Raw genomic sequence first — 18,766 nt, 5'->3', positions numbered from 1 at the left:
CCTTGAACAGATTTGGGGTCCATGCCCCCTGAGCTTTGAGACATGCTCAAAGCCAGAGAATTGGAACAATGGACAGAAAGACCTCATTGTATTCTTATAAAGCAGTCTGGTAGGAAGCCCATTGAATAATCCAGTAAGTCTGTGACAAGGACATCACGGTGTCTCTGAACAGCCAGTGCTCACAGACACATGGTACCTAACTGCAGAATCCCAGCACCCTAGGGACACTCTGCTGCAGGGAACAGTGACATGGCACATTGGTTCAGACGGGCCTCCCTAGCTCAGCAAGGCCTTGGAAGGTTGACATTTGGATGTACAGAGCCCATAAGAGAGAGTGACACAGGAGAGCCTCTCTCTTCCTCCAGAGCCTCCAGTGGACTATCTGCTCCCACCAGCCAGCCTGTCCTGGGCCCTGAGCACCCCCACTGGCTCAGCATGCCATAGGACAGTGCTGCTCATCTCAGGTGAAACTTTTGGGACCCCCCGGGGAAGCTGAGGAAAAGCTTGCTGCTGTCTGCCCCCTCCATGGGCCAGGCTTATCTCGCCTAGGCTTTGAGCAGAGCTGGCATCTCCAGGCAAGTCAAGAGCCAGGATCTTGGAACAGCCTGCTTCTGCTGTTCAGGGACGCCAAGTCAAAGGGAAGACAAGCCCTCAGGCTGTGGCAGTCACCCTCCCCCACCCCATGTGACACTCTACCACCTCAAACAACCCCGAGTTCCCAGACAGTCCCCGCCCGCCACAGCACCTCCCTCACATCTAGTGTTTGTCACCTCCCAGGGGACACCCTGCTCACTGGTATATTCAGAACCTGCCTGGCTGCCCTAACCCAGGCCAGGGACAAGCTATAAACCTACCTACGAAGGCTGTGATACCTGGCCCACACTCTTCCTGATAGATGTTCCATAGATCTGGGTGAGCCACCGCAGAAAAGGGACCCTTAAAATGCTAGCTCGAGTCAATATACAAGCTCCAGCCTGTAGCTCCTGAGCCAACTGACCAGCCCTTATTCTCTTTTTAGAACCAATCAGCCGCAGAATCCAATAATCACATAAACCTTTGTCTATTCAACGAGACGTTTCGATGGAGCCTGAGTGAGCAAAAACAAGTCAGCAATTCGGTTAGAAATCTAGCCTCCGACAGTGCGTCCCCTCTGTGGCCTCCTCAGGAAGAATGCAGCAAGGTTCTCTGAGATGAGTAAACCTGTATAATTTAGCTAACTTCTTAATTAAGTGATGTATCACCTCAGCTGTGGCTCCCCAACCCCGTTACCCTTCCATTTCGGTTCATTTTCATTCTGTAAGTGGTTTGGTGGCAGACATCCTGAGCGGCAGGCCTGAGGGCCAAGCCAGGGGCAGGCCATGTGAGGAACTTCTCCCAGGGCTGGTGTGCTTCTGTGGAGTCCTCCGTCAAAGTCTCAGGTAGAGATAGGTGTACCTACCTACCCTGACTGTAGGGGACCTTCGTGAAGATGTCATGAAGGATATGGAGGGACCTGGTGAACTTAGAGGGTATTCTCTCTGATTCTCTCTGAGCTGATGAGGGCCTAGTCTCAGGTCACGGAGAAGGCTGAGAACTGAGGGAAAGTAATATGGTGGCCATGGTCCAGAACCTTTCACTTAGCATCTGCTGCCTACAGCCCTGACCACCACAATCGCTCTTGCAGACCCTGGAATACTGGGAGGTGTGACCCTGAACACCTGGGTCTCACTTTGGGAGACCAGTGCTTGGGATAGCCCTTGTACCCCATCTCTGTACCCCCACCCTCTCCTCACACCCTCCTGGCCCTTGTAACCTGGATGGAGGACATGAGGCAAAGGTCTGGCCTGGGTTCTGCCTCTGGGATACCTCAGTACAAGTTGGTGTCCTGGAGTGACCCAGCTACGGTTCCCTAGCCTATATCCTAGGTCCCATGAGCTCTGTGGACTGCTGCCCACTAGTACTACAGGAGGGACAAGACCCTCTCCTGGAGAGCTTCCGCAGCTGTGGGATAAGCCCAGGCTAAGGACTGAGATTTGGCCTGCCCATCTTCCTCACCAAGTACCTAGAGAGGGAAGAACGGTTCCCATCCAGAACCAGAGAGAAAGACACTCCCTGCCCGGGCTCTTCCACATGATTTCCCCATCCCTTCCTCTGCTGCTACTGCTGCAGCTTCAAACTGGCCCAACAGCCCCGAAGATGCCTATCTGCCCAGCCACTCCTTTCTCTGGGCTCAGAGCCTAGCCTACACCAACAGTGGCCTTCCTGCACCAAAGTGATTGAATGGATAGTACAATAGTTTCACAACATAAAGACTCCAGGTGGAGATTGGGCTAGGTACTGAGTGAGCCCTCGGAGCTGGATGCCATTACCCTCACCACCCAGGAGCACATAATGAATGAAACAAACCCAGGTCCATCTTTGTTGCAGAGCCGAGGCAGCACTAAGGTACACAAACTGGGGCCCTCCCGACCGCAAAGAAACGCAGAGGCGACATGTGTGAAGGCAGGTGGCCTGAGAGCTCCCTGGATGACCACCGTTTGCCAAGCCACCACTGAGCCCAGAACCTTCCATGAGAACGGGGCTCTTGGAGCATGGTGACTCCCACACGGCATTCTGTAACCTTGGAACGATGTCCTGCAGCTCCGGGCCCTAAGCCCAGACGCTCTAAGGGAAATATTGACAGACATTTATTGCTCATGAATATTAATGCATTTCGGGGGCTGAAAAAAAAATATCTTCAGTGAGTGTTTCGAGTGAAAAGACAAGTGCCAGTGGGCGAGGGAACATTCATGACAGATGAAACACAAAAGATCAGCCATGTCCAGAATACACTGCCTCCCTCCTGTCAGCACGGAGAAGACAAAAACAGAAGGAAAAGAGGCGAAGCCCAGAAGCAGCGGCCAGTGTCACGCACAGGAGAGCCCTGTGCAGTGGAAGGTTCTGGACTCAGGGGCATCTTGGCAATCTCCAACGATCCAGGGCAGCTCACCCTTTTTCCCTCTCTTTTCTCTATGGTCAAGAGAGCACGGATTCCTCCATGTCCCGCAGCACTGCTCAGCCCTGGAGCAAAGACAGACTTCATTAATCCACTGCTGTCAGTCCGTCAGTCACAATGCCACCACCATTGCACATAGCCAGACTCCCACCTGTATTACTTAACAGAACAAGGTCCCACGCACCTTACCACACTGGTAATGCAAGAGGATCAGGCCCAGAAAGACACCCAGTCTGCTGGGGACCAGCAAAACACTAATGAGATCACTGGGAGATGCAATCCCCCATGTCTGAGCTGCCAGACTCAAAGAGAGTGGGTAGGTGCTCCCGAAGGCCCATGCTGAGCAGCTCAGAGACAGCAGGAGGACATCTGTCCACGTTAGTCATGTATCAGTCAGTCGGTCTACAGGTTCTGTGTATTTACCCAATGCGTGCTGCTTGCCCGTGGTACACAGACACAGCTAGTCATAAAACCCCAACTTCGAGGGTTGACAGCAATGGGTGGCTGCTCAAAACAAGTAGATCCATGACAGTCAGCTCTGTCAGTACGCAGTGACAAGCTTCAATCCGTCTGTCATGTCATGGGCACTGGCAGGGGGCGGGGAGTGAATGAGTTAGTCCTTTCTGATATACGTAGGACTCCAAACATTACTTAGGGGACCAGCACCCCCTTGTTAAACTAAGGTTGGTTTTATGTGCACACATGTGTAAACATGCATCCATGTTCCCAAGCACCCCTTCATTGTTAATGGTGCCTGGTAGGGCAGAACGGCTCTATAGTGCTACTGTGTATGTTCAGGCTTTCTGAGTCCTCAACCACTGCACAGCCTGGACCACTGAACCTATCCACTTACATATTCCGGTACCCATGACCCTTGCCTCTCTTTCCCTCTTTATCCTTTTTCTTTCTCCCTTCCCTTTCTCATTTTCTGGGTATCCTAATGGGCTGAGCCCTGACCACACCCTAAGAGCACTGAAGCAAACAGGCCCAGACCTCAAAGGCCCCAGGTTAGTGTGCCGATCTCACCCCTCAACTGCGAAGTTGGCTTGGGAAAGCAGTGTTTTTAACACCAACCTTCAGGTTAAGGCCTTCCACAGAGGACCATCAGACCCCTAGGCAGGATGCTAGTAGTAGCAGGCATCACTGGGCACCAGGATTGGGGTGAGGCTACAGGACCAGCCAGCACTACTTTTGCCATTCTTGGCTTTTAACCCCACTACGACAGTCTGTCCTTTGACCAACCTGGAGGAAGGAGGTCTCTAGATTCTGCTGGAGACTGTGTATGTGACAGTGCCTGGTGTTTAGTCCTGCTTGATCCCCAGCTGTATCTGAAGATACTAGCCTTTGCCCTGAGGGCAGTTCAGGAGGAAAGGCCACTGGCTCCTGAAGATGTACCTTGCAGGAGTAAGTGCTTTATCAGAGTGACTCTGTGACTTCCGGATCCAGTGACGTCACACTCAGTAGCAGGGCTTACAGGCAGAAGGAAATTAGGGCAGTCACAGCTGGTGACCATCTAACCTGCCAGGCCCGGTCTTCACCCAAGCAGCCTCTGCCCAGCCGTGGAGCTGCGCTGCTGTGCTAGTGACCCTGGGAAGGAGACTCCGGTCCAGGTTGCCCTGCCCCTTGGCCTACAGAGCCAGCACTGAGGGACACGGAGAACTCTTAATGGCAGAGAAAAGAGAAGCATGAAGAGAAGAGCAGTGCCACCATGGCTGGCCTGGGGGAGCCCCGTCCAGGGTGTATTCCTGTCTCAGAGAGAGGAGTGACCCAGGCAGAGTTCTGACAGCCTGAGCTTCTGCTAGACCTACAGAGGCCCTGGCCGGCTGTGTTCTGGGAACTTGAGGTGTGCACCTGACACCCTGGGGCCTTGCCATCGTCAGTGTGTCTGGCCTGGATGTCCTTAGGAGGTGACCGCAGGCTCAGTCTTGTCACAGATGATGTAGGCGCTAACTGTTTCCCAGGCAATCAGGGAAGCCGCCTAGCTCCCCAACTCAGGTGGGTGCCCGGGGCAGAAATTAGGAAGTTACGGTGGATTTTGCAACTCTTCGGCTTGGATGCTTTGCAGCCAGCTGTGACTCTACAGGGCTCTGGCAGCACATCTGGGTGGCAACAAGGCTTCCTGCTGCCTGGGAGCATGTGCTGTCTCCAAGGGTCTAATGGGAATCCCAGGGCTGCAGGGCAGTGCGCCCCAGGAAGAAGCAGAACGGCCATGCCTGAGGGCATATTCCCAGCACTGCCTGCTGACTACCCTGAGACCCTGCCTCCATTCTTACTTTCCAAAGCCAGTGAGACGACAGCAGCGTGTGGAGGTCAGGTTCCACCCCTGCCTGGGCAGCCCGGCCATGAGAATGCTGGCTCAGGTTTCTCCTGTGATAGAAGCCCATTGTTGCCAGCTCTCCCATGGCGTTTCCCATGCCGGGCAGAGGCCTCCAGGCTGGCTCCTCAGTCAGGCTGCTTGGGCCAAGGGGCTTCAGAAAGATGAGCCAAGCGGGGCAGGTGCGATTTGATTAGGATCTGGGAATGTGTAAAGTGACCCCCTTGGTGGCTGCTGCTGCCAGAGCAGGAGGAGGGTGAGGGCCCAGGGTGTGAGTGTGTCCCCTGGTACTCTGGCTGCTCTGCTGAGCCCAGCTACCCTCCAGATAGGACCTGGAGGCTGGAGGGTCTCTGTAAGCAGGGCATAAGCTTAGGCAAGGGCTCCAGATAATGCTGGCAAAGGGGCGGATTCAAGAGATCATTTTCACTGGAAAATGACACCAAGTACGTTCATCTACAAGCAAAACTTCTGTGTTGCCTAACAGCCACCGTCCACTTTCTGCCTCGACTGGGGAATCTGGAGAAGCTTGGTCCTTCATGTGGCTCAATTTTTTACGGTGTCCCTGAGATTCTTTTATGTCTGCGTTTCCTTCCTTTGCATAGTTGGATAACGTTGCACTGTGTGGATGCACCCCGTGCCTCCCCACTCATCCTCTGAGGGACACGTGGGCTGTTTGCCTTTTGTGAACAATGCCGCCCAAGCACTGTGTACAATCATCTCCAAGCCCTGGCTTTCCGGGTCTGCATGCCAAAGGAGAGTGGCGAGGGCATATGGTGCCTCTACAGCTAACCTTTCCTGAAAATACCAAACGGCTTTCTGCCTTCATCTCTTTACATCTGACTGGAACACGTGGTCTCCAGGTTTTGCGTGGTCTCCCCTGTTCTCTTTCCCTCACCATGTTTTTTTCCAGGCTACCCGGGAGCGCAGCATTAAAGGTGGGCATCGTTTATTTGGTCTGACTGGAATTATTTGTGTCAGTGGAGAGAAATATACCTAACAAAATCCCCAACAGCAGCACACTGAAGCTCACCCCAGTCCTCGTGGACACGTGTGTTCTGTGGTTTTGATTATAGTCACCCTGGCAGACCGGAGGTGGCATCTTTCCATGGTTGAACTCGGACTTCCCAGTGATTGACAGTGGTGCCCTCACTCTCCCTGTGCCTGCTGGCCACTAGTATATCTTTGGAGAAATGTCCTTGCAAGACCTTGAAAATGCAGATTTTGCCACTTAAATGTTCTGTCTCACCTGAGGGACACTGCCCCGCATGCCCCCAGTGTCATCTTCAGAGCCTCTGTTGAGAACTTGGCTAAGGACCAGGGGCTGGTGGAGCTGGTTGCCTCAGGGCCCTGCCCCCCAGCCTTTCCCAGCAGCCCCCAGGGTTCCTGGGCTATACCCATTGACTGGCAGTGGCGCGAGAACACGCAGGCTGCGCTTTCTCACGGTTTGAGTTACAAACCCTAAGCGGGTTTAGTGATGGGATTAATTAAATGGATCAGAAATTGCCCTTCTCCGTGTCTGCTTTCCACCTTGCTTTCAGCAAGCACCTACTTCAGAACCATCAAGGACTTCCCCCTCCTCCCCCCAGACCAGGCGGCTCTCAAAACTACTGAGCGCCAATTAATTTGTCTCATTTACATGAAAAAGTGCAGAAGATGTCTTTTTACATAATTAACTATATTTTGCAAGTCATTAAAATTCTGAAGCCCTGCCCACAATAGCACCCTATTCACCACCAAAGATAAGTGCCTTGGCGGGTGGGAATGGCCCCCAGAGGGGCACCTCCCTCATGCATATTCATGAAGGGCTATGCTGCCAGCCCTTGCAAGGTCCCCTCTCCCTCCCTGGTTTGGAAGAGCTGGTTCCTGCTGGCCCAATAGGAGGGGAGAGGGCTGGGGAAGGTTCTTGGTGACCACTCCCTCTCTAGGCCAGCACGGAACACTCTCTGCCTCTCTGAACCATCTCCAGTAACCCAGAACACAGGGCTCAAGATGGCTGCTTTGTTCCGGATTACCTGTCCTAACTCTGCAGACCAGTCTGAGGGTGCGGTTTCTGGTGACTCTTCCCGAGGTGGTACCCTTCCAAAGGGTGGGGTCTTGCCTTGAAGGGGCGCCCCCTCCCTTGGCGGTCTGGTCATTCACTATGCATGCTCTGGGCTTTAGACAGGACCCTTTCCTCTCAGCTCTCCTGGTCTTTTCTGGTCTACAGAATGAAGCTGTTTCAGAGCCTATCAGACCCTGGTGGAGCCCAGATGGGCCTCCAGAAGGAAGCCCCCGTTTGCAGTCCACTGGATCTGTCTCTCCTTGCTTCCCTTTAGTCCTTCACGAGAAAAGCCCTCTGCTAGCATTAAAGAGGTTCAAGGGGACCTGTGTTCTGCTGGGAAGCCCTGGTACCCGTTCTTGCAGGTGCTGCATGCTGCTTCTGCAGATGCTCAAGGATACACTAGCCCAGCAAATTCCATCAGGGGAGCCTCGAAGGTGTCAGATGTTACACCATAGGAGATCAGCACTTCTTCAGGGAAGACTTCAGGGGACAGAATCACAGACCTTTCAGAGTGGGGCTCCATGAAAGAACAAAGAAGGGAGCAAGCTGTCCACATGGAGGTCCTAGCTGGCGAGCACAGAGTCACTTTGGGGAAGAGTCACATCAGGGAACTTAGGTGTTGACAATCTAGAAGATTCTGTTGGACCCGGTGACAGCCTGAGTATGTGACTCCCAGGGTGACTGAGGAGTTTCTGTGTACCCCAGAGAAAAGGAAGGGCAGGAGGTTCAGACGTCCAACACTTGACTCCAAAAATATTCCTTCCAGATAAATTGATTGTCCCGCTGGGTCCAGATTCCTACCAAGTCTACCCCTCAGCCCTTCACCCCAAAAAGTTGTGTCCTGGGGACACCATTATTAACCTAATTACATTGTCTTGCTCCCACAGGAGGGCCTTCTGAGATTGGACAGAGTCAACCCCGGGAAATGCTCAGCTTTCCCCAGACAGAAGAAACTCAAGGCAGAACAGTTGGTACCAGAGCTTCCCAGAAAAGGGGCATTCGATGACTTGGCTCGTGTGCAGCCTCTGTCCTCCAACCCAGAAGCCCACCATAGCCTCCTACAGAGACGTGGGCAACATTTACAGAGCCCTGGAGCCATTGAGCTGCCCACCAAAGGACAGGTGGTGCCAACTTTGGGAGCAGTCTGAGAAAGTGGAGTGGATCCCAGGAGACCAAGTGCAGTAGAAAACTTGAAATGTAAAATCCAGAAGCGGAGCATGGGTACAGGAAAGCATCCACATCTGAAGGCTGAAGAGGAACTGAATGACAGCCTGGGAGCTGGAAGAGGTAGATTCCTAGGGGTTACTTACACCTGTCTTTCTCTCGTCCCTTCCTTCTCCCCCTCTCTCCTTCCCCTTCCTTCTTTTCTTCTTCCCCTCCCCCTCCGTATTCTCCTTTCCTCCTCCCTTTTTTTCTCCCTCCTCTTTCTCTCCTTGTTGCTATCTTCCTTCTCCTCTCCTATCCACCCTTCTTTCCTTCTCTCCTTCCTTCCCCACACACTCCTTCCCTCTTTCCCCTTTTCCCTCATTCCTTCTCTTCTTTTTCCTGCTCTCTCCTTTCTTTTGACGTTTTTCCAGATACCTGGGTGGCTTGATTAAACAGGACCTAAACTAACCCAGGGGGAAAGTCATGGCTTCTGGGAAACCTTGAACGGAACTCTCTTGGGAAGCAACTGAAACCCCATCCTGGACAAAATAGCAAAGCAAGGAAAGACTTGGCAAGAGACTCCCCTGGCCCCTTCCAAAACTCCTAACTCAGTATCAAGGTGGTCTGTCTCTGTGAAAGTTCCTGGCCATTTCCAGACCACATACCTCTACTTATAGGCCTTCCTGGTGGATGATAGGACACTTGTCGAAGTGAAGAACTGTCAAGAGGATACCCCACCTCCCAAGGTTCTAGCCCAGTCCAATTAGCTCCCTCTTGAGGTTTTTCCCACCTGGCTTCAGATGACCCTGCCTGAAGACACTGAGTAAATCTCCCACCCCTGGGCAAGCCTGTGTCTAATCCATGAGCTTCTTTTCCAAATAGCCAGCAGCAGGCACCTCATTCCCTTGGAGGAACAGCACTGACCCTCAACCCCTAGAGACCATCAATGTCACTGTTGAGCCCAGATTCATAGGCCAGGCCTACCTGATCCTCCCCAAAATACACACACACACACACACACACACACACACACACACCAAGAAAAACCATAGCCTAAGTCAAACATATAAGAAACATCCAGTCCACAATGCTTGCAAGCTGGACCCGCGCTAAACAATCTCACCAGGGCAGCAAGCCCGTAAGACAGCCTGGAACAGGACACACAGGCCTTGCTGCTGCTTGTGTAGCCCAGAAAGGAAGACCTGAGGCCTGGTCAGGCTGAACTTGTGGATGGGCCTGCTTCAAAGTGACCATGGCCAATCTCCACCACTCTGAAACCATGGGGAATTGTGGTTCTTTTTCAGTTCAAAAGAAAAATTTCGGTGAACGAAGAACTCTGCGTTCATCACAAAAGTCAAAGCGGAAGTGCTAGAACAGCCATGAGAGCTAGGGGTGACACTGTCTCTCCTCCTTGAGTAATGCCAACCCCTCTGCCCGCTCCAGACATCTGCGTAGCCTCGACTTCACAGCTACTGTGGTGTGGAACAGACTTCAGGGGTACTCAGGACAAACCCTGAGCCAGGGCATGTTGTTTGGTCTGCCCCTTAAGCAGCCTGGAACCTATTCTGGAGCCTTTGACCCGACAAGGTCATCCTCCCTGGCTGGCCTGGGGGTAGGAAGGCATTTTTGCTGAATCCTGAGACCCAGGAACCAACCGAAATGGCCCAAGTCAAGGACAGCTTGTGGTGCTAGGGTTGGCAGCACGCACAAGGAAATGTGGGTGCAGCTTCTCTTTAGGGAAGCCTAGAGGTGACTAAGAAGCAGAAGTAAGGCTTTCACTTACCCAAATGGCCCAGCACCCCAACTTTGCCAAAAGGTGCAAACGAAGCTTTTCTATGGGCTGGGTCAGACATCAAGGCCTTCAGGGTAGAGGGAGGAACGGACAGAGGAGATCCTCCAAATACTCACGTGAGTCCGAGGGGAGAAGAGTGTACAACTCCCTGGACCATCTGAGAATCTGATTCCTCTCAGTTCAGACAGAGGGCCGGCCGCTCAGCATGGGGAGCTCATCATGGCACAGAAGGAAACTGGTCAGTCAGCGGCTGAATGGGGGACTTGAGAAATGGAGAGGGAAACCCGCACTCTGCAGAGGCAGCCTCTCCTCAGCCTGTCTTGTTTCCTCCTTTGTCATATCTCCAGAACCTGGGAGCTTGTGTGGACAAGACTCAATGCTCTTGCCCTTGGTCCTGTCACCTTACGCATCAACATGACGGGAGCTTGTACTTATGCCACAGCTCCGCATGCCTCATTCAGAGGGGGTCAGTGGAGGAGTCCTAGGCCTGTGCACTGACTTTCAGGGCAAGAGCTGCCGCTGCCAGCTCCTGAGAGCCAGCACTTCCAAATGAATCAACAACAGTGCCATATTTACACCACAAGAATTGACAAGCGCCAGAAATTCAGGGGTTGATTTAACCTTAATTTTTAGAGATTTACCAGCAGTAACATATCCAATGGGATATGTAATTTTCTCCGTCTAAGACAAAAGCCTTCCCTTCTCATCTTCCTTCTTTTATGTACTATGTGTCTTCATTCAGGACTCTCGGTGCCTGGCATGAAGGATCCACCCGACAAGCCTGCTGCTCCCCAGGGACCAGCCAGCTGAAGACCCTGAGTACTAGTGTGCCAGGCTCCTGCAGGAAGGAGAAAACACTGCCGACCAGGGAAGTCAGAGGTCAAGGACCTGTCAGGCACAAAGGAACAGAATCTCATTGGACCTGAAGCTTCAGGGAGTCCATATGCTTCCCTCTGCCCGGAAGTGGAGAGGGGTCAGGGAAGACTGAAACCGGGCTGACCACAAAGGGTAGTGGGCAGTCAGAAAGCGAGGACCAGAAGGAAATCCCTGCTGGAATCCATCATCTGAGAATTCAAATGGCCTTTCACTTTTTGCTGAAACCAGGTCTGCAGTTCACCGCGCCCCTGCCCCTTAACTGTCCTCTCTCCCATCGGGTATTCAAGTGCACAGTCTGAGGCTCATGGGAAAGATCTGTTGCAGCCGTTGTCCTTGGATCGGTTCCATTGTCCTTGCTCCATTAGAGGGCAGCACTCGGTGGACCAGTTCCATGGCCTTGTCCCAGCACAACTCAGCATTCCATTAGGCCAGTTCCATTGCCTTGTCCCAGCACAGCTCAGCATCCTGTAGACAAGTTCCAGTGCCCAGGCCTCACCACAAAGTCTTCTCTTCACCCACTTTGAGCCAGAGATTAACCTGTCTCCTTGATCCAGCTGTATTCCATAAACCCTGCCTCCTTGTTTAACTGTATGCAATAACCCTTCATCTCTGTTCAACTCTATGTAATAAACACACTGAGCTACCAGGGTTCTGTGGTTCTCCATCAGAGACTCCAGCATAACGGAACCCTGCTTTTCTGTGTGTCTGTCTGCCCCCGGAACTGTGCAGGATGTAACAGAGATCAAACTGTGTTTAATCAGACTCGGTATTTAGCAGACATTTTTCTCAAGAATGAACAAAATGAGATTTTGACTTAAAAAAAAAAGGTAGCAGATAGAACTGAGCCAATGATAACAGTCAAGCTCCTAATCAAAAACTGGAATTGTGAAAACCTCACACTGTGAGCTACACGCAACACCAGCACCTGAGGGCCAATCCTCTGAGCTGTGTGGCTGTGATAAGGTATCTCAGCACTGGGAAGGCTGCACAAGGAAGGGAGACCCACACAGGGTGGTAAACCCGTGTTTCCCAAATGGTCATCAACTAACTCTGCAAAAATCACTGTCAAAAGTCCATTCAGGGATTCTGGATTGTTATGTAACAAAGAAATATTCCGTCTTGGACGCACCGTCATAATCTCCTTTGAACTAACAAAGAGCTAACATGTCGAGTTGTAGTTAATTTCAAAGAACAGCATCCACAGTTGTCAACAAATTCTACTGAACTCTCCCCGCATCTCCTGTGTAAAGCTTCCATTTGTAGAAGACACACTCTGAACACAGAAAGGATACAGAAGCATCTGGAAAAATCCAGCTGCCTTTCAGCAAGCCCAACACTAGACAGATCTGAAAAACGCTTTTGGTGTTGTTGTTGTTTTTTCATTGGAACAGTGAGGTGGCTCAGCAGGTACAGGCACTTGCTGAAAAGACTGACAGCCAGGACACAGACAGAGGGAGGAATAAACCAACCTCTGTCAGTGGCTTCCTGACGTGCACACACATGTCATGGTGGGAGTACACACCAAATACACTCACACTCACATGTACACAAAACGTTAAGCTACTTTTTAAGTAGTGCGGCTCCACCCTTTTTATTTGGAAAACATTTATATTCTTCATCAGAATGAATTCTCTGTGCTGAAGTGCAGTGAGTTTGTTGTGGATAACTTTATGAGTTAACAAAACGTAATTGACGTCTTTCCACTCTCTAGCGTCTAGCCCAGCAGCTCCATCCCTGCACAAGCAGGGGCCTGGCAGTGACCTGAAGATCAGCCGAGAACTGCCGATCTAAAACCATGAATCGCTGGTTGGGAGCCAGCAGATAATTGTGTCTCGCCTGCGGCTGCTCAAGTCACCCATGTTGGCACAGAGCCAAGTCACGGTCTTAGCCCACAGTGATGGACACTTGTGGCCTGTAGGCTTCCATGTTTGCCCTATTAATCAAGACCCTTTGACAGAAAAGATCTTCTACTCTCAAAGAAATACATCACTGCTATAGGAAATTTAGCAAACACAGAAAATGTACAAAAACAAACAAAACCCTTCACCCACTGACAGCCACACAGACGTATCGCTCCTCGGCGTTGCTAAAGGGATGGGGGTAAAATAGCTTACTATTGGGCTGATACAGTTTCACTGAAGCCCAGTTAGTGTGGTGTTCCCAGAATCCCCAAATGGTGTGTGGACCGCGGACGCCAGCATCTGCCCCTACAGCCCTTTGATTATAACTGTTCAGGATCCTGGGAATCCATATCTTAAAGCCTTGTCCCCCCGCCCCAGAGATTTGAAGCTGACTCATTCAGAGGATCCTCTCGAGTGCAGAACTGGAAGTTGGTGATGCAGGCAGCAGCTGGAGGCCCATGACATAAGGCGTCTTGCCTTGGGTTTCTTTGCACTGGTGGGGGAGTCCTAATGTTGCCAATGACCTCATAGCTAGTCTCCCCAGTCACCCTCGGGCAGTGGTTCTCAAGATGTTGGAGAGCTCAGAAACTTGGGATTCTCCAGGGAAAATGGCATTAGAGAGACCTTGTGTGATGCAAGCAGCAGGCCTGTAGGGTTAGAGATGCTGTCCCCGGTAGATTTAACTGAACTTGACACAGCCTAGGTCATTTGAGAAAAGAGTATAAACTGAGAGACTGCCCAGATCAGGTTGGCCTGTGCCCATGTCTGTTGGCAATTCTTTTGATTGTTAATTGATGTAGGAATGTTCTACCCACCATGGGCATCACCATTCCCTAGGAAGGTGGTTCTGCGTATAAACTCACCTAGGAACCTTTAAGCCGTGTCCCTCCATCACTGTTGCTGCACTTTCTTGGCTGTGAGTTAGTTCCCTGATTGGAAATCATGCTGTGTGGAATAGCAAGCAAGCTTGCCATTCAGGTTCTGCTTTGAGTTCCTGCCCTGATTTCCCTCAATGATGAACTGTAACCTGTAAGATGAAGTGAACCCTTTCCTCCCCTAAGTTGCTCTTGGTCTTGGTATCTGTCACAACAACAGAATGAAACTAGAAGAGATACATACCCAATTCTTACAGAGCTCAAATGATGCCACTACATGGCCAGGATGAAGAACATGGAGCCCCAAGATATGGTGTTTTCCCTACTGGCATTTGTTCTTGCTTTTGTCCAATTTTTCCACAAAGTATCTTCTGTCTTGCTCTGTTAAATTGTATGATGGAAGATTCTGAGTTTCTTTTTATTTAACGTGGGCTCACAGTTAAGAGATTTTCTTGAGTCTCATATGAGATTTTTTTTTTTTTTTAGAAAACAGTATTAGAACCAGTAAGACTATGGGGATTTTTGAAGTTGAGCTGGATGCATTCTCTTTTATAAGATAATCACATGGCTTTGATGGCTAGGGGTGAAATATCATAGTTTGAATATGAATGTCTCCCACAGGTTCATATTTTGAATTCCTGTCCCAAGTATTTGAGGCTGTGGGCACTTTGGGAGGTCAGGTCAGGTCTGACTGGCGGAAGTAGCCACACAAGGCAAGTCTTTGAAGGTTATGCATGCTACTGCCCCTCCCTAGTTTTCTACTGTTTGGGCCATGCTACCACCTCACACGCTGCTATCATAGACAGAGACTCCCCATGCTTTCCCAGTTTGATCATCTTTCTTCTTCATGTCCTGACATGTGTTATAAATGGGTTTGTCCCCACTGCCATTTCCATCTTTCACTCTCCAGAGCTTAAGACCAATCAGCCAAAACCTTGAAGGCTGTGAGCTGAAACTACCCATTTTAGAAGCAGTGTATTATCTGAAGCATTTTGTAAAATAACAAAAAGCCAACGAACACAGAGGCTTTTTTACAAGCCTGGTCTCATATTCAGTGTAGCAAAGATCCTTGGACCTCTCCATTCCCCCATGACTGCACATGCTTAGTGACCCCTCATGTTCTCCCTAGACCTAAGCTCCCATTCAGAAGAGTCCCAGCTTATGTAAATCCTATGACCATGTGATGGTTTAAATGAGAATGACTCCATGGGCTCATATGTTCTTAGAATGTTTGGTCTCCAGTTGGTGGAACGATTTGGGAAGGATCTGGAGGTGTGGCCTTGCTGGAAGAGATGTGTCACTGAGGATGGATGAGCTTTGAAGTTTCAAAAGACACACAGTATTTTGAGTTAGCACTTTTGCTTTGTGTTTATGGATCAAACGTGGGCTCTCAGCTGCTGCTCCAGCACCATCCCTGCCTACCTGTCACTGTGCTCAGCCCTGCAATGGTGACAGACTTGAGTCATCTGAAACTGTAAGCCACAAATAAACCCTTCCTCCTGCAAGTTGCCTTGGTCATACTTATTTATCACAACAATGGGAAAGTAACTAAGACAGGCCACGTGTAAGTGGGTTTATATTCCAAGCACTGTGACTAGAATGAAATGGTTGATTTCATCTGAGCTGTCTCCCTGGGAGCCTGGGAAAGTCCAGGGTTTCTTTGCTCTCTGGATTCTCTTCAATGCTCCTCCCACCGTCCTTACATTTTAGGGGTTTAACAAGACCAGGCAGAGTCTGAGCTGAGTGACACCTTCCAATGCATCAGACAAGCAAGGGTAACAAGGGCTCTATCAACTGCCTGTCACAAAAGCCAGAGAGGAAAAACAAAGGGCTTTTGCTAGACTGGAATTGTATGCAAATTACCATTTTTAAAACAAAGGATTTTGCAAAAGGAACTTTACAGCTTGGCATGAGTGACAGGATCTCTGTCCTTGGAACCCTGTGCCGTTGAGTCACCATCCCTCCCAACGGCATAGTAACACTCAGCTTCAGCATTACAGATGGGTGTGAAAGGGGAAACCTTCAACACCGATGAGCACAGGAGAAGAGAAAATGCTTAGGACTTGGCATAGAGGAGACTCTCCTGAGAAACACCAGCATCGGACTGTAAGGAAAAGGGTAGAATCACTGGATACGGTAAAAAGAACCACCTTCCTCACTCCCAGCACAACGGGCTAAGCTTTGTTCATTCGCTAACTATTCTGAAAAGGAACAGGTCTCGCCCCGTATGCAGAAGTCAATAGTCTGAAGGTGTTGGGAAGACTGCCAAGTCAGTGTGTACCTGAGGGAGAAGGAAGCTCAGAAAGACAGTCCTCCCCTTCAAAACACTAAAACCGCATCTCTTGTAGGCAGCTCTGGACAAGTCCTTGTCACACAAACATGCCCCTTGTCCTCAGCTGTGCAACATCCTAGACCAGTTCCGAGATGCTAACATGGTCCGAGATGGAGTCTCCCTCAGGTCTGAGATATGTCTCCCCCATCCCGAGAGAGAATTTCCTTCCATCTGCTTGTGCTATCCACATTGGCTAATGTGCCTCACCTTGGGGTTGGGGCGGGAAACAAGACTGGTTCTGGATCTTGAAGAAAAAGTCTTAGTGGTTGAAGTAAGTGTGCTGTTCAGCTGCCCTTTCCCGCTGAGTCAGCATCCCTGGTCCCCAGGAGGAAGGTATAAATTCCTGTAGACAGGAACCATTGTAACACTCTCAAGGGGGACCAACCCAGAGTGGGCTAGAAAGGTGTAGGGTCCGAGAGAATGCAGGCCAAAAACACATACAGCCATGGATGCCAAGGGCCTGTGGTCCTCCAGGGATGAGAAGGTGCTCTGGCCAAAGGGCAGAGCCAGAGCAAGGAGATTAAACAGCATCCTTCCTCCTGTCCAGAAACTTCATTGCTGCCAAGTCTGTGCATGTTGGTCCATGTGCAACCAGGCATGCTCAGGAGGACCAGGAAGGGCAGAGCAGGGCCACTGTCACTGCTCTGAGGAGTGGAGGAAGAATGACGTTTTGACAGCAAATGCTGTCCCAGTTTCATGAGAAGCAGACGCGTGCCTTATGCATGTGGTGATGAGCATGTGCAAGAATGGCAGAGAGCTGGGGTGCCTGCAGCTTGAGGCCCAATATTCTGCAGCTTCTTGATCTTCTGAAATCAGTTCCAAACCAGTGGTGCATGTGCCAGAGTCCGGGATCATCCAGGATTGCAAGTCTGCAGGTCTGCAATGCACTGAGCATTGGACCCAGCAGAAGGGAGTTGTGGGTGGAGAGCCCTCTTGATCCTGGGTGATCATGGCTCACTGCATCTGTCTACCCCAGACACTAGTGTTTTCAAACCCTTGTTCTATGACCTGCACAGCCAAGGAGAAAAGAGGGAGAGAGTTCCCCAGCTCAGGCTCCTTCCTGCAACCATGAAAGGAAGAATGAAGGATATCACATGTGTCTCTGGAGCCACCTTCTCATGGGAAGTTGCCTCAGATGGGACCCTTCAAGTATTCAGGCATTTTTTTTCCATAAAAAGGCCAGAGGACACAAGTCTCTGGATTAAGGGTGTGATGGTGAACGGGTACCAGCTGTCAGCACCACTGTTTGATATGCAAGTGTCAGGGAGTTAAATCTCTGCCAGGTATGTAAATGCAATGAGCTGTTAGAACCTTGGAGTCCACATCTGCAAGCTGTGTGGCCAAGCCCTTGGCGGGTTTCCCTGACAGCAGAGAGAGCCCCATTGCCAGCTAGTGATGGCCGGTAATCACAGAACTCCACCTGGACCCTGTGAATCATGGTAGGAGAAGCTACACAAAACAGAAAGGGGAGGTGCCTTCATGAACTCAGGGTTTAAATACATTTGAGGAAGCCTGAATGCTCAAGACAAAGTGGCAGTGGGTGACATGGCACAGAGTCCCTAGCATGGTCTGTGCATAGAGGAAGACACCACAGAGGACTGTTACCCACATGAAAGACTTGGGGGATCTGCCATACAGAGCTATCACAGGCAAGAGCAAGGTCACGCTGCTGTGTGGAGGCAGCAGACAGTCCAGCTGTGGAACCTTGGTACCTCCCAACATCCCCAAGGACCCACACTCTCAGCTCTGATGACACACCCGCCCAGATGCCTCAGGCATGAGATTGGGAGCTCTGGCAATCCATACCTGCCTGAAAAGATCCAAGACTGGCTTCCGGAAAGCGAGAACTGGGAAACAAGGAGCTGCCAGAGGTCCTAACCCTCCTGTGGGCAGCAGAGGCACCAGAGAAGTGAGGATTCCATCCTGGCCAGGCTACACTGCAGCCCTGACACCCTAGACATCAGCTTTGTCTGAAATGGAGTGAAAAAGTGCTGGCTTCCAGGAGAGAGCGAAAAAGAAGCAGCACCATAGAGGCAGAGTGCCCAGGATGCCCTTGAGATTTCAGGAGAAAAGAAAGCTGCTCCCTGATTCTGCTATAGTTAATCTGGGTGCCCACAAGGCAAACATTTACCTTCCAAATTAGGATGCTCTCTGTGTAAGGCAGGACCGAATCTAGACCTTGATGGTGGAGTATAAACGATGCAGGCATCGGGGGTGGAGGAGGGGAGTCCAAGGGGAAGATCCTAGTGTCACACAGCCACAGGCTGATCACAGAAAGACAGCTGCTATGACAGTGGGTATCAGGAGAAACAACAATGCTGTGTGAGGGGCTTGCTGTGTGAAGTTTCTGTTGTATGAGTGCTCAGTGTATGAAGTGCCATTTTGTGAGGTGCTCGCTGCATGAAATGCTCTCTGCATGAGGGGCTACCTGTAAGAGGTGTTTGCTGTGTGAAGAACTGCGTGTAGGATACGCTCTCTTAGTGAGGTGCTCCCTGTGTAGGGTGCTCCCTGTGAG

The 18,766-nt window shown here is 50.8% G+C and overlaps 1 protein-coding gene across 1 annotated transcript in view; it reads right to left on the bottom strand.

Moving 5' to 3' along the window:
- Positions 1 to 10,446, bottom strand: part of LOC121447579 (otospiralin) — a 103,354-nt gene extending 92,908 nt beyond the window's left edge. The window contains exon 1 of the mRNA XM_041650913.1: positions 10,384 to 10,446. The gene's annotated coding sequence lies outside the window, so the exon portion shown is untranslated. The remainder of the gene's footprint in view (positions 1 to 10,383) is intronic.
- Positions 10,447 to 18,766: the final 8,320 nt, after the last annotated feature.

Source organism: Microtus oregoni, unplaced genomic scaffold (genome assembly GCF_018167655.1).
Source record: "Microtus oregoni isolate MIOR12 unplaced genomic scaffold, Mior012 000004F_ref0000308, whole genome shotgun sequence".
Lineage (NCBI taxonomy): Eukaryota > Metazoa > Chordata > Mammalia > Rodentia > Cricetidae > Microtus > Microtus oregoni.
This window is presented reverse-complemented; position numbering and strand designations above follow the sequence as displayed.